Here is a 13,700-nt window from a genome sequence, read left to right as displayed (position 1 = left end):
TAGAACTGGTCAACTTCAGCCTCTTCAGCACCAGTGGTTGGGGCATAGACTTGGACTATTTTGATGTTGAATGGTTTTCCTTGGATTCGAACTGAGAGCATTCTGTCATTTTGGAGATTGTATCCCAGTACTGCTTTTCCTACTCTTTTATTGACTACGAAGGCTACTCCATTTCTTCTGAGGGATTCTTGCCTGCAGTAGTATACCTGATGGTCATCTGAATTAAATTCACCCATTCCTGTCTATTTTAGTTCACTGATTCCTAAGATGCCGATGTTCAGTCTTGTCATCTCTTCTTTGACCACATCCAGCTTGCCTTGATTCATGGATCTTACATTCCAGGTTCCTATGGAGTATAGATCTTTGCAGCATCGGACTCTCCTTTCACCACCAGATACATCTGCAACTGAGTGTCCTTCCGGCTTTGACCCAGTCGCTTCATTCTTTCTGGTGCTACTAGTGCTAGCCCTCTGCTCTTCCCCAGTAGCATATTGGACACCTTCCGACCTGAGGGGCTCATCTTCCGGCGTCATATCTTTTTGCTTTTTGGTACTGTCCTTGGGGTTTTCATGGCAAAGATACTGGAGTGGGTTGCCATTTCCTTCTCCAGTGGATCACGTTTTGTCAGAGCTATGACCTGTCCGTCTTGGGTGGCCCTGCACGGCATAGCTCAAAGCTTGATTGAGCTACGCAAGCCCCTTCGCCATGACAAGGCAGTGATCCATGAAGGAGAAAGACATTTAACACAATGTTAAATCCAACAAAACAGACACTTGCAAGATGGAGGGTTCCCATTTTGGAGTCAGTCCTAAGGCCTGCTGGCATGAGCAGAAATGACACTTTTTGCCACCTTCATAGTATCTCATTCCAGGCAAGCCTCTGAACCCATTTAACACAATAATCATGCCAATTTTGTGTGTGTGTGAATGGGAGAGTTAGAAGTGCCACATCCTCCCCATTCCTCTCCCTCTCCCTCATCCTCTTCTAAGGTTGTCGCACCAACTAGCCTTGGGAAAGGAAGCCACCACGGGCATTTTCCATGGCAGCTGGGATGACTGGTCTGGAGTTGGCCAAATCCAAGAGGGGCTTCCCCATACAAGGCTGCAGCTTCCCAGTGAAAAGGTTCCTCAGGGCCATAGGATTGTTTTCTTAGTTACTCAAAATATCTGAAAATGAGAATTTTTGCCTGTTTTCTTTGGAAAAGACAGTGCAGCTCCACCTGTTGCTTAGAGGATCCTGGTTAAGCCCTGTTTCCCTGCTGCGTGAACATGGAAGTGCTGCTGAGGTTTGTCCTAGCCTTGTTCCAAAGGCAAATTTGCCTGGTTTCTTGTACTCAAACATGCTACAAATAACATGCTACTCTCCTGAGAAGTTCCTTAAGAGCTTGAAATATAAAGTGGGCACAGATAAGGTGTAGTTGGCTTTATTTCCACACAGCCTAACCTTGGATACAAATCACACGCATGCTAAGTAGACCCACTGCAGAATGATTTTTACAGCTACGGGGAACAGTTCCAAGGGAATTCCTGAGCATCAGGGGAAAGGGCCCACATCCTTCCACTTCCTTACAGTCTGGGGAGGCCGCACTGTCTGGAGATCAAGGGAGCTGTGGTCCAATGCATCTGGAGAGCACCAGGTTAGGCAGTGGCATTGCCAAGTCCCTCAAAGGAAGGTCTAGAGCAGGACCTCCCGGGAATGGCAACTTGATGAAGCAGCGGAGAATGTTGCCGCTTTGTGCCTTATCATGATTATAGATTATAGGGTGATTATAGATCGTCCTGAGGGGTGTTTACCTCTCCAAATGACAGGGGAGTGTCAAGACTCTCCTCTGCAGCTCTGATTTCATCGAGATGGCCTGATAAGGTATTACTGGAACAGTAAACAAAGTCGCCCCCTCCCCCCGCCACACACTCACTCTTCCTTTTATCTTTCTTTTAGTTTTTATTATTTCTTTTTATATTAGGACATTTTCTTCATCAAGGGAATAGCACACCAATTTGATGCAGTTTAAACTCTTAAAGCATTTATGTTTGCATATTTTGAAGGGACTGTGAAAAGGATAATCTTATGTTGATAGAGGTGTCTTATTTGCAAAGTTTAACGTCTCTTCTCTAGAACTAAGCATTACGAAAACTGTAAACTGACCTTGGTATGAAAATACTAGCTGGGTGAATTTTTGTGCTATTGTGCTTTTTGAATTGAGAAGGAGGGCAATGGTGCTTTTCGGATGGCAGAGACTTGATTTTGGTTGTGATCCAGATTTTAAGGTATTTCTGTTTCTCTGCTTGGAAAGGACTTTGAAAAGGGCACCCTTCTACTTAATTTTGCAGCTGTAAATTGTCTGATATTTTTTTTCAAGAATGCTGGACATTATAAATTGACCTTGGCTGAAGCTCACTGCAATGGAAGAGACAGATCTCTCCCCCTTTGTCGCCATTTTTAAGGGAGTTGGTGGTTCGATTGAACCGGGTGATTTTTTTGTTGCTATTTTTGATGTAAACTATAAATGATTTGCTCTTAGCAACAATTATATCTCCCTGATGGGACTTGGGGGTTTTTCATTGGTCCTGCTCCTGCTAGAATAAAAAATTAATAACCCTAAAGAACAAAGTACAAACATGACGTACTTTGAGAAGAAGACCATTAGCTCTACTTTTTGGACTTGGAGAAGATTGGAAGTCAAGGGCCCTAGCTATGAAAGTTTGAACAATCCCTCTTCTTAACAAACTAATTCAAACTAATATTTTAAAAGAGATATAATGGGACTAATAATTCTAATATTGATAGAAGTCTAACTAGCCACTTTCATCTTTTGTCCTTTCTCTTCCTCTTTTTCCTTATCTTCTCCTTGTTTTTTTCTTCTTTCTTTCCTTCTTTCTTGACTCTCCTCACCTAACTCTTCTGCTTCAAGCTGTACTGTCAAATTGTAATTTACTTATAAGTATGAAGGAATGTGAAAGGTGGAAGTGCAGAGGAGCTGAGAAGAAGAGAAGAATTAATGTGAGAAGGAAATCTGAATTGGATTCTGGAACGCTGATGACAGATCTGAAAAGAGATAGTTGTCTGAGTTCCTTAGAATGAGTTTTAGAGACAGAATGAAGATATTATTGATTAATATTAATGAAATGAAATTTTCTTTTAAGAGAATCAAAGCAGTTTTTTTCTTGAGTCTTAAAAATATAGTGTCAGAGAGCCTTTCAGGGAATATGTCAGAGTTAGGTCTGGAGCTGGCTCTGGACGTAGATCACCAGAGGCCCCGACAACTGGAGAATGGAGGAATGGACGGATGGAGTGTGTTGTTTAGAAGATTGTTAGAGGAATGTGCAGCAGGATTAGTGGATCTGAGGTGTTTAAAAAAAGATAGGGGAAACTGCAGAGGATCTGAAATGATTGGAGGATCTGTTGTTGTATAGATTAAGGATTTTTTTTTTTTGTATTCCATTTTTTATGGAGTGCTGATGGATAGATTCCAAGTGCTGATTGTACTGTCTGGAACTGTATCAAATTCCCTTGGCAATTCTGTCTATTTCAGCTTGCTCTGTTTGTTATAGTTGGTTTGCTTTCAAAATACAAAATTAAATTAAAAGGAGAAGGTCTAGAGAGATGCTCTGGTGTGCCTACTCTCACCAATGCCCAGGGGTGGGGATGTGTGAGGAATCTGTGTCATGCAGAAAATCTACTGGATTCCCTGGTTTTGGCGTCCCAGATTCCGGTCAGCTTTTCAACAGCCCAGAGTTGGACTCTCTGGCAAGCCTGCCCCAGGTTCTCTGGGCACTCGCCAGGGACTGAGTCCCACGCCCTGCGCAAGCCGTGCCATGCTTGGCCACCAGGGATGGCACCTACTCGCTGGGCCCCCTTTTCACCCCCTCCGCCACCCCCAGCAGCAAGGACTGGGGAAGAAGGCTGATTGCCGGGGGAGGCAGCTGGTACTCCCATTTTCAGCTCCTCTCCTTTGCATCCTGCAGCCGCTCCTGATCGGGAGGTTTGCCGCCCGTGCAGTTGGGGGTCTGCAAGCGTTCACAGTTTCCACTGGCCTCGACTCACTTTCCAGGATCAGGCCAAGCATGGGAAGACATCTGCTGGTTCTAAAGGAACATATTCCAAAAGGGTTCATGCCAACCTTACCCATGGGATTGGAGAAGGCTGGTCTACAGCTTTTGCCGATAGGCCCTGCATGCACTGAGTGGGTTGGCCCTTTGAGCTGGAAGCTGTCACACCCATTTGGATCTCGATGAGTCAAGCTCACTGATTGCCCAGTTCCTTTTTCTGAATGCTCCAGGCTTTCCTTGGGATCCCCAGACTTTCCTGGAGCCTTCAGAAATGCCCTTGAAAGGCACAGTGCAACACTGCGTGAGCTGTGGCTAGCCTGCAGCCCTTGGATTAAAAACAACAAATGAAATGTTGAGCTGTAGATCTGAAATGATAAGAGAGCATGATTAAGTCCTTCCAACATTACAAGCCAGTTTGACACAGAGCTGGACAACTGGGGGTTCTCCAGACCTTTTGGCCAACATCAGTCCGAGCCAGCAGAACCAATAGTGAATGCCGACAGGAACTGGAACCTGAAAGACTGCAGGTGGGCCATCCTGGATGTATACAACTCTAAACCTGCCCCCACAACCTTTTCCCCACATTTACTCATCATTGCTGACCCAGTTCCAGTTAACAGGGAATAGCAATTGCTGCAACTCCTCTTCTTGTACTTACATCAAAGCTTCCAGGCCAATATGATCTTAGAGGTCAGCGGTAATGAGATTACCATGATGAAAGCAACAGCCGTGTTGGCGCTGAGAGAGAGATGCACAGGCAAAAGTGTTTGTGCACGAGGAGAGGACAAGTATGCAGTTGTTTTAATCCCATCCTCTGCTGGCTTCAGCCTTGTTCCCATCAGCAGATACCCCCCCAAAACAGATTACCCCGAAGGCCTTCAACATGGCAAAACTCCCCTACCTCAGAGCTCATATATTCTGGCAGACAATTTTTCCTATGAGATAGCAATTTTTATGTTGCAACCTTGCCATTGCTTTTCTCTGGTATGCCTGGCTGCATTTTACAAACGTTATTGGTTTTTGTTTATGTGAAGTTGTGGTTTTATTATGTTTGCTGTGCCCTGTGCAATGCAAATTATATTGGAAGGGAGGATGTACCTGGCCTGATAAGCCCAAGAAGAAGAAGAAAGAAATTCCTGTGTCATTCACACTGATGAGGAATGTGAGTTTGACCACTAGGCAACCATAACACTACTTACTAATAGAAAATGTGAATAATTGTTCACTAAGTATGGCACACTTAAATTCAAGATATGTTGATGTTGCAAATCCCATAGATAATAAACCATCCTCTTTCCCCCAGGCTTCATCACTTATTTTTCATCCCTTAAATAGCATGAAGATATCAGTAGCTAGTTCATTCATTTCTGCAAGATGTCCATGCTTGGAGGTTGTCCGGATGAGAGGAGACCACAAAAGGACTGGCGTCTCTCCTGGCTGGATCCCTGTGTGGGTCACCAGGAAGGCCCTCAGCCACAGACGATGGGAGCTGGCGAGGGGCAGCTGTGCCCCCAGTGGCAGAGGCCACATGTGGCCCTGTGATCCCCTTCATTCTTCCCCATTTGTGTGTGGGATAAGTAAGAGTTGTGTAAATCACCCTTCTGGAAAGAGATAGCTATGAAATATCACATCATACTCCCATACAAATCCTGCAATATAGGGACATGTACTCAGAAATCCCAGATTTACATAACTCTCAAACCCTGTCAACTCAGTTTTTTAATCTATCTTCACATTGGCTAACTGTTGATCAAATACTGTCTGGGAACACACTGGACAAAGGAAACAACAATGACTCATATATTTAACAAGACAAAGTGTTTTGGATAGCACAACCGTTTGTTTAAGATGTTTCTGGTTTGCGAGGGGGAAAAAAAATCAGGATTCCATTTAAAATGTTTAGCGTGCTGAAACTTTTCCAGAAACAAAGCCTTAAAAACAAAGTGCTGACCTTTCCCATGAAAAGGCAAAGGGAAAGGATTGGCCGCAAGTTGGTGGAGATACTTTGAAGCCTTAGGAGAAGTCACGGCTAATGCACCCCAGAAACTGGCTCTTCCCAGCTATAAATTTGTGCTTCATGTGAACACACGAATTCGCATGTTGGCAACAACTTGATGTTCATATGGCCAAAACTGTCTCAACTGACCCATTAAGAGGCAATGGTTTAAGCCCCTCTGAAACTTAAAGACTGGATTGTGGGTGGGTACAAATTTTTTGGTGCCTGAGGTGAAGCACAAGATGGCAGCCATTCCCCATCCCATGCATAGAGGCTGGCTGGATTGGTGGTTGGTTGGATGGCATCTGGCAGCTCCCCTGAGGTGGTAGGATAGTTTGTGGACTCAGCACAAGCCATGAGGCATCTGTTGTTTTGCCCTGCACAGCATCTCCTGCTGTTCCAAAGTTGGCAGGCCACGTACCGCAGAATCAAACAGACTTTGCTTCCAAGCAAACTTAGAAGTGTTATTCAAGCAAACCCTCCTTACAGGTCTCTCCCAGGATGCGGCCATCCTCTCCTTGGGCCAGAAGCAGCATGCACAGTCCATAAGGACATGGTGGTTCCTCCCAGGGAACACAACCCTTTCAGGCTGAATTGATCTGGTCTTTCATAGTGTTACACCCAGAGAGCCCCTCCCTCCACAGTTTTGGAGGTTGCCCCAAGCCACCAAATAAGTTTTTGGGAGACACAGAGGAATGTCTCCCCATTAGACCAGAGGCCTTCTACAGCTGCCTCCCCTGGAATTGCTGAAGACTTCTCCAGCAATTCCAGCATGTGCTGGAACAACGTGTGTTCCACATCATATGAAAATAACTGCACTGCTTGTACCTGGTGATCACTTGGTGATTACTTTGTGCATTGGGCCTGGTAATCTAATGCACCTGGTGATCCCTCTCTTTTTCTCTCTCTCTCTCGACTTGAAACAATGAAGAATCTTATAACACTTTAAAGACTGCTAAATTTAAATTTATTACCCCATAAGTTTTCATAGACCAGAGTCTACTTCATCAGATGCATGACATCAATATGCATCAGATGCATATTGCCCCCAGTTTGTTGCTATAGATAGATAAACAGATGATAGAGATAGGTGTAGAGCTGGAATGAAGAAAATGTGGTCCTCCATTTCTGGTGATCTGCAAGTCCCATCATGCCTATCCAGCATAGTCAATGGTGAGGGATGGTGGGGCCTGTAATCCAACATCATGTGGAGAGGCACACTTTCCCCAAAGCTAGAGAAAAAAAATATATAAACAGTGGGGATCAAATGGTAATGAAAGACAAAAGGTACAGACTGGGACAATTCAGTTGACAGTCCAACCTTGTGCAGGTCTACTCTGAGGTAAATCCCACTATGTGATCACTTGGTGATCACTTTGTTCATTGAACTCACTCAACAGCCATAAATAGGTGCCCAATTGACCTTGCATAACTGCAGTTAATGTTAATGGGCATTTCCATCATCAGCACTTTTATTTATCCTTATTTTGGAAGTTTTAGCTACAAAAATAAGACAAGAACCAAAAATGAAATGCCTGAAAGTAGACGAGCAATATAAAATGCAGTTATGCCAATGATATAGTGTTGATGATCTTAAATCCACTCTTCTCTATACAATATGCAACATATCAAATCTAAAAATTTGGATCTTCTTCTGGATGCAGTGCCAATGTGTTGACAATCTTAAATCCTATCTATAAAGTATACAACATATAAAATCCAAACATGTGAGTCTTCCTCTGGCTACAAAATTAATAAGAAGAAAACAAAAAATGAACAAGAAGAGGAAAATATTTAAAATATTTCAGGATGTGGCACAACTTCCAAGTACTTTATTACTATTACTCAGTTAAGTTCTTGGGAATAAATGCGACTGAATATAATAATACATTATTTCAAAACAATTACAAAATAATGTGGATGACGTTTCAAAAAGATCTAGAGATGGTCTAAATTAAAAGTATCTTGGTTGAATGAATGTTTTACCCAAATTAAACATTTTATTTCAGATGGTACCAGTTTCATACAGGGAAAAATGCCCTGTATTAAAGAATGATGAAGGCAACTGCATACTTTTATTCTGAATTGGGCAGGATTAAATTTAAAGTCCTACAAGATGAAAAAGAGAGAAGAGGTCTCACAGTACCTAATACCAAGATATATTATTATGCAGCTGGCCTGGTTTGGATTACAGATTGGATTATAAATCCAAATGAAATATTAGTGAAATTGGAAGAAGGAACATGTAATTATTTGGGAGCTAAGGAATCAATCAAAAAAGCTTTAACACAAAACAATAGCCATGTATTTAGAGGTGGTTTAATTATCATTTGTTATAAGAAGAATTAGCTCTCCAATTTCTGATGTCTCCAATAGAAGCATATTATGATAAGCATTTAAGGAAAAGCAATGATTTTATAATATATGGTGATATGATTGATCGAGAAGGAGTAATCATGTATTGGCAAAAGATGAAGGAAAAAAGAATGACTTCTCTATTACCAATTGGTTTCAAAATTGAAAAGGGAAATTCAAAGAGGAAAAGGGAGATCTGATGAATTTGGAAAGTTGATTACACAGCAAACAGACCACCTATTAGGATTAATTTATAAGCAACTATGCCAATATGATACTAAAACCAAACAAGTTAAAACATGTATGATAAGTTGGATGCAGAATTTGGAGGTAGAAATATCTTTCTGTCAATGGGAATCTTTGTGGAGAAAGGATATAAAATTCATAGCCAGTCAAGCATTAAGAGAAAATTGGTACAAGATGATTTTTCATTGGTATAATGCACCAAAAATATTGAGAAAATGGATACGAATTATAATGGAAAGTGCTGGAAATGTAAAGTGGATGGAACTTCTTACCATATGAGGTGGACACATAATAAAGTTAAAACATTTTGGAAAGAACTACATACAAAAATACAGAAGATTTTGAAAATTAACTTTCCAAGAATGCTAAGAATATGTACCAGAAATTCTCAAGGAAAAAGGTAGAGTTATTTAAATATATGATAACAGCAACTAAAGTTATAATTGCATCAAAATAGAAAGCAGAAGACTATTCAACTAGAGAAGACTGGCTTTAAACTTTGGTGCCCAGAACTGGACAATATTCCAGTCTTAAATAGCATTCCAGTCTGACTAGTGCTGAAAGTGGAGAAGAGGGGAACTAGTACTTCACATTATTTGGAAGTGTTACCTCTAGTAATGCAACCTAAAAAAATGGGACAAGCTGCAGTGCAGCCCAGCAAACTGTAAGGATCTGGGGCGCGAGGGACAGGATACTAGGCAGATGCACCAGGACTGAGGCAACAAGAACCAAGAAGATACAAGTCCAGAGCCCAGTAGCAGGTCCACATCATAATCTCAGACAGGCCAAGGTCAGATCTGGGAGCGGGTTGTGGAGCAAGGCAAGGTGTAGCCCAGTGGGCAAAAGCATAGGCAGAACAGACAAGAAGTCAGGAACCAGACAGACAACAGGACCAGGAGCAGATACCTTGAAATGGAGAACAAGGTGAGGCCCAGGAGCAATCCTGGGAAGCGAGGCAAGGTAAGACAAGGCCATGCAGGGCCAGGCATTCTGGAGACCAGCATTGCTGAGACACCGTCTGGGAGGAAGAGCCTGCTCTTAAACAGTTCTTCCCCCAGGCTCCCAGGTCCATGAAGACCCTGGCAACTGCAGCTGAATCTGGGACTAATCCTACAACCACCAGGCTCGTTCTTCCGGTGCTGCGTCAGCAGATGGAGCCTGAAGCTGCCCAGATCCCGACAGAGAGAGAAAGGATGTGCAAAAGGTCATGTGACTCTTCCGCCTCACTCTTCCCAGGTGAGCTGGGAAGAGTGAAGGGACAGGATGGACGCAGCTCAAGTGCAGAGATCTGTCTCCTTTTGTCCGTGGTGCTAATGCCTTCCCCCCCACTCTGGTTAGTGGATGAAGCCATGCTGTGCTGATGCAGGCAATGTTACCTGCATTTCTGTTCACAAAAATAGCCCAGTTCCGCTCACCAGCAATAGGCATTAACATACACTTTTACTGTCTGAATCAAAAGATAAAAAACGTATGAACAACAATCCTGAGAGAGTTGGGGGGTGGTCTCTGTTGACCACATGAAAAGGAAATCAGGCTGCGTGAACCGAACATAGCAAATGGGATGCCTATACCAGGATATTTTGTTGAAAGTGAGTGGTGTAGCAGTAGTTCCAAGGCCAACAATTCACTCAAGGGTCCATGTGACATCATCGTATTACCTTAAAAGAAGTTTAGTCCAACCAGCTCCACATATTGATAGAAGTGGCATTATGCAGTTGCTGGCGGTACGTGCTCCAAACCTCTCACTGATTCCCAACTTAAAGTGGAAGATGCAATGCATCAGTCCAGATTTGCTATAGAAAGGTAAGCATTACAAACAAGTGAGTGTCTGGCCAAGGAGGGAACTAATTACCAGTTCTGTGGCATTGCTACTAACGTGAGCTTGCTCAAAGGGAGTTCTAAAATGTTGTTTCCTGCCCTGACCCATGGAAGGCGGTGCATAACTGCGGCTGCATTGCCCCTTGGGAACCACGCTTTGGTTTCAGTGCCCTGTACCCACCCATATCGCCACTAATGGAGGGAAGCAGCCCGGAAACTCAGCCTTCCCACTGATGAACGCACACGACACAAGGCTTTTAGATATTTTCAGAGGGCCCTTCAAGTCGTTTCACAGGATCTTACACGATTTCTGCAACAACTGTTACAGAATATCGATGCTTGGTTTTAGGTGCCCAGTCTTTGCAATGCAGAGGTTTTTTGCACAGAATCTTGCTTAACATCTGGGTGGAGAAGAACGGCTCAATGATAAGGTACCCAAGTCAGAAAGCAATCAGGTGTAATAGCTGTGGAAATTTGGATACCAAGCCAAGTAATTGAAGTCTTTGGTACCATTCTTACTTTTCTGTCTTATTGATTTCACGGGGGGAAACTGGAGTTCCTTACATATTTTATTAATACACACAGGGAATAAGATTTCTTGTTGGCTGGATAATGGCCATTTTTTTATGGTTGTGTAAGTTTCAACTGCAATTTAGAACTACATAAGACATTCATTTCAGTTCATTTTTGATCAGTTTGTACCTTCTGGACTGAACATGGATGTGATCTGTGGTTGGAGCCTGTACGTTTCCAAGCTTGCAATATGTTTCATGGCCCTAAAATGTGTTCAACAGCACATATATTTTAGAAAAATGCCCTGAAAAATGTGTACTTCTGAAAAATGTGGAAGCATATGCTTAAACCATTGAGAAGATGTGTACCTATCCAAGATAAGCCCAACTGATGTGGACATTTGGAAAAATCTGTGGGGGTTTTCATGTAAAAAGAAAAAAAAAAGCAACACTTACAATTTGATTCAGACTCATGTTGAAGTGAGCTTGGCCCCAGAATTCAGAGTACTTTGGTAAACTCACATCCTTTATTGATTCATACATCTCTAGTTTCAACCAGCACATGCCAACTGAGCTTGGAATGCTTAAATTCCATGACCTGCTGGCGAATTACGTATCTAAATATTTAATATTATCTTACACAGCATTCTTTTAAATAGTTGCTCTATACTTTTCCCCTGTAGACAGCACATTTGGAATTGGGTTCATATTTAGGTGTGGCCACACTGGTAGAGTTTCCCACCCTATCAGTCCGTTGCGCATACGTGTCCTTTTAGATCTCAGGTGTGTTCATGGGAGACTACGTATCCTGGCAGGACTGACAATGCAGATTCTGAAGATGAGGCTGCCTTTGAAGAGGTTCAAGCCCCAGCTGCAGTTCAAGGTCTTGAGACTCCACAGGAATTAGATATGGGAGATATTAGCTCAAGGGCAGATGAAGAGATCAGTCTATTTAGCTGTGGGAGTGGGGAGAAGCTGCAGCCTCCTGAGGGAGGGGCCTTGAAACGGGTGGTTTTTCTGACGGGGACTCCCACCTCCTGAAGAGGTAGGCTTATCGCTAGGTGTCATCATCAAGAAGAAGTCCAATTAGGTGCACAGTGAGCAGAGCTTTCGCAGCACTCTTCCCCCAAGGGAGAGACACAGAAGGGTTTGTAAAGAGAGTTTTGGGTAATGAATGACAGAACGAGCTCAGCGTTCCCCTTTGCGTATGTTCAAAGGTATGCGGCAAGAAAGACTGTTGGCAAAGAAACACTGGGGTGGCTGAAATTGCTTGGAGGGAGAAGCATGACTCAGGACACAGTGTGAAGGCAGCCCCCCTAAATACCAGAGAAAAATGGGGGGAGCTTCTGAATGGATTGAGCTGTTTTGGGGCAACCCTGACAAGTGGAGGGAGGCCCCTTCCATAAATGGACCTCTTCCATTCACAGAGCACAGGTCCTGAAACCAGCTCCAATCGCCAGTCTCCTCTTCCTCCTCCTGTTACGCCTCCTCCTCGTTTGCACAATTCCGTCTGCAGTACAAGGATGAGATGCCCGTCTTGATAATGATCTATTCCTGAGAGATCAACCATGGGGAAAAAATAAAATAAATCTGCATCATAAATTGTTTGCTGGAGCACATATCTGTTAATTGGCAGAGTTTATTTAAGAAAGCACTTGACCTTTTCTGCTTCCATATTCAGTTTTATGTGAATACTGGAGTTTAACCAGACACAGATAAGTGATACACTGCCAAATTTCTTCATGGACTTTGTCTAGAGAAGATACAACATCCTCATATCTGCAGACACTAGCTGATAGAACTGTTTCTCTTAATAGAAATATTCACATATTGGAAGATCTAGACACAGAAGAGCATTTTCACCATTTTTAATTATCCTTTCAATGGTACTAACAGGATCAACAACTGAAGACCCCCATGGAATACTGGCATGGGGGGCTGCTAAACATAAGTGAGACTGGCTTGTAGGGCCCCCCCCCCCATACCTGGAAATGGTGCTCCTGCTTCGGTGGGCTCAAAAGTTCTGTGTCTCCATCTTTCATAGGCACATTTAGTAGCTGCCATTCAGAGGAAAGTGGGAACAGAGCAGCAGAGCTTGGGGAACAAGGTAGGGTCTGAGGGTTGACCACTGAGGGAAATGTCTCTTCCGGTCTGCCAACAGGCCATAATAAGAGGCAAAGCTGGGCATTGCCATCGCTGATTTTGTCAAGGGCAATCCGCTGGGAAAGAGCTCCCAGGGAAGAATGAAGGCAGCATCAGTCAGACCATGAGTGCTGGGTCGAGGCTGCTGAGCTGAGCTGAGCTGAGCTGGGCAAGAAGGTGCCCCACTGAGACTGCAGGAGCTGCGTACTGCCAGAAAGCAGATGGACAAGACCGTGAGCCTCTTCATAGAGACATCATGTGGCCGGCATACATTTCCTTAAAAGGGCCAATCTGTATAGGCCTGATGGTGCCCACTTCCCAGGGGCTGGCCAGCCCTGAAGGGAGGCTAGTGGCCTCTGAGCTGCCGCACTGCATTGGTGACGGCCACAATAGGGTTAGGTATGGTGAGGAGCCAGGTAGCTCCAGCCACCTCTCTCTTGCGGTGTGCAAGCCACTGAGCTGGAGTATTTGGCAGGGGTGAGTGAGGGCTGGCCTCCACATTCCCCACATGGGGTTGCCTATTAAGGGTCGGGGGTCCCCTCAAGGAACCCCTGAACAGAGGGAGTCCTGGCATGCCTGCCA

The sequence above is a fragment of the Varanus komodoensis genome, unplaced genomic scaffold (assembly GCF_004798865.1).
Source record: "Varanus komodoensis strain SLA01 unplaced genomic scaffold, ASM479886v1 scaffold18_1, whole genome shotgun sequence".
NCBI classification, from domain to species: domain Eukaryota; kingdom Metazoa; phylum Chordata; class Lepidosauria; order Squamata; family Varanidae; genus Varanus; species Varanus komodoensis.
The sequence above is the reverse complement of the archived record's forward strand: the minus strand, read 5'-3'. Positions refer to the sequence as shown.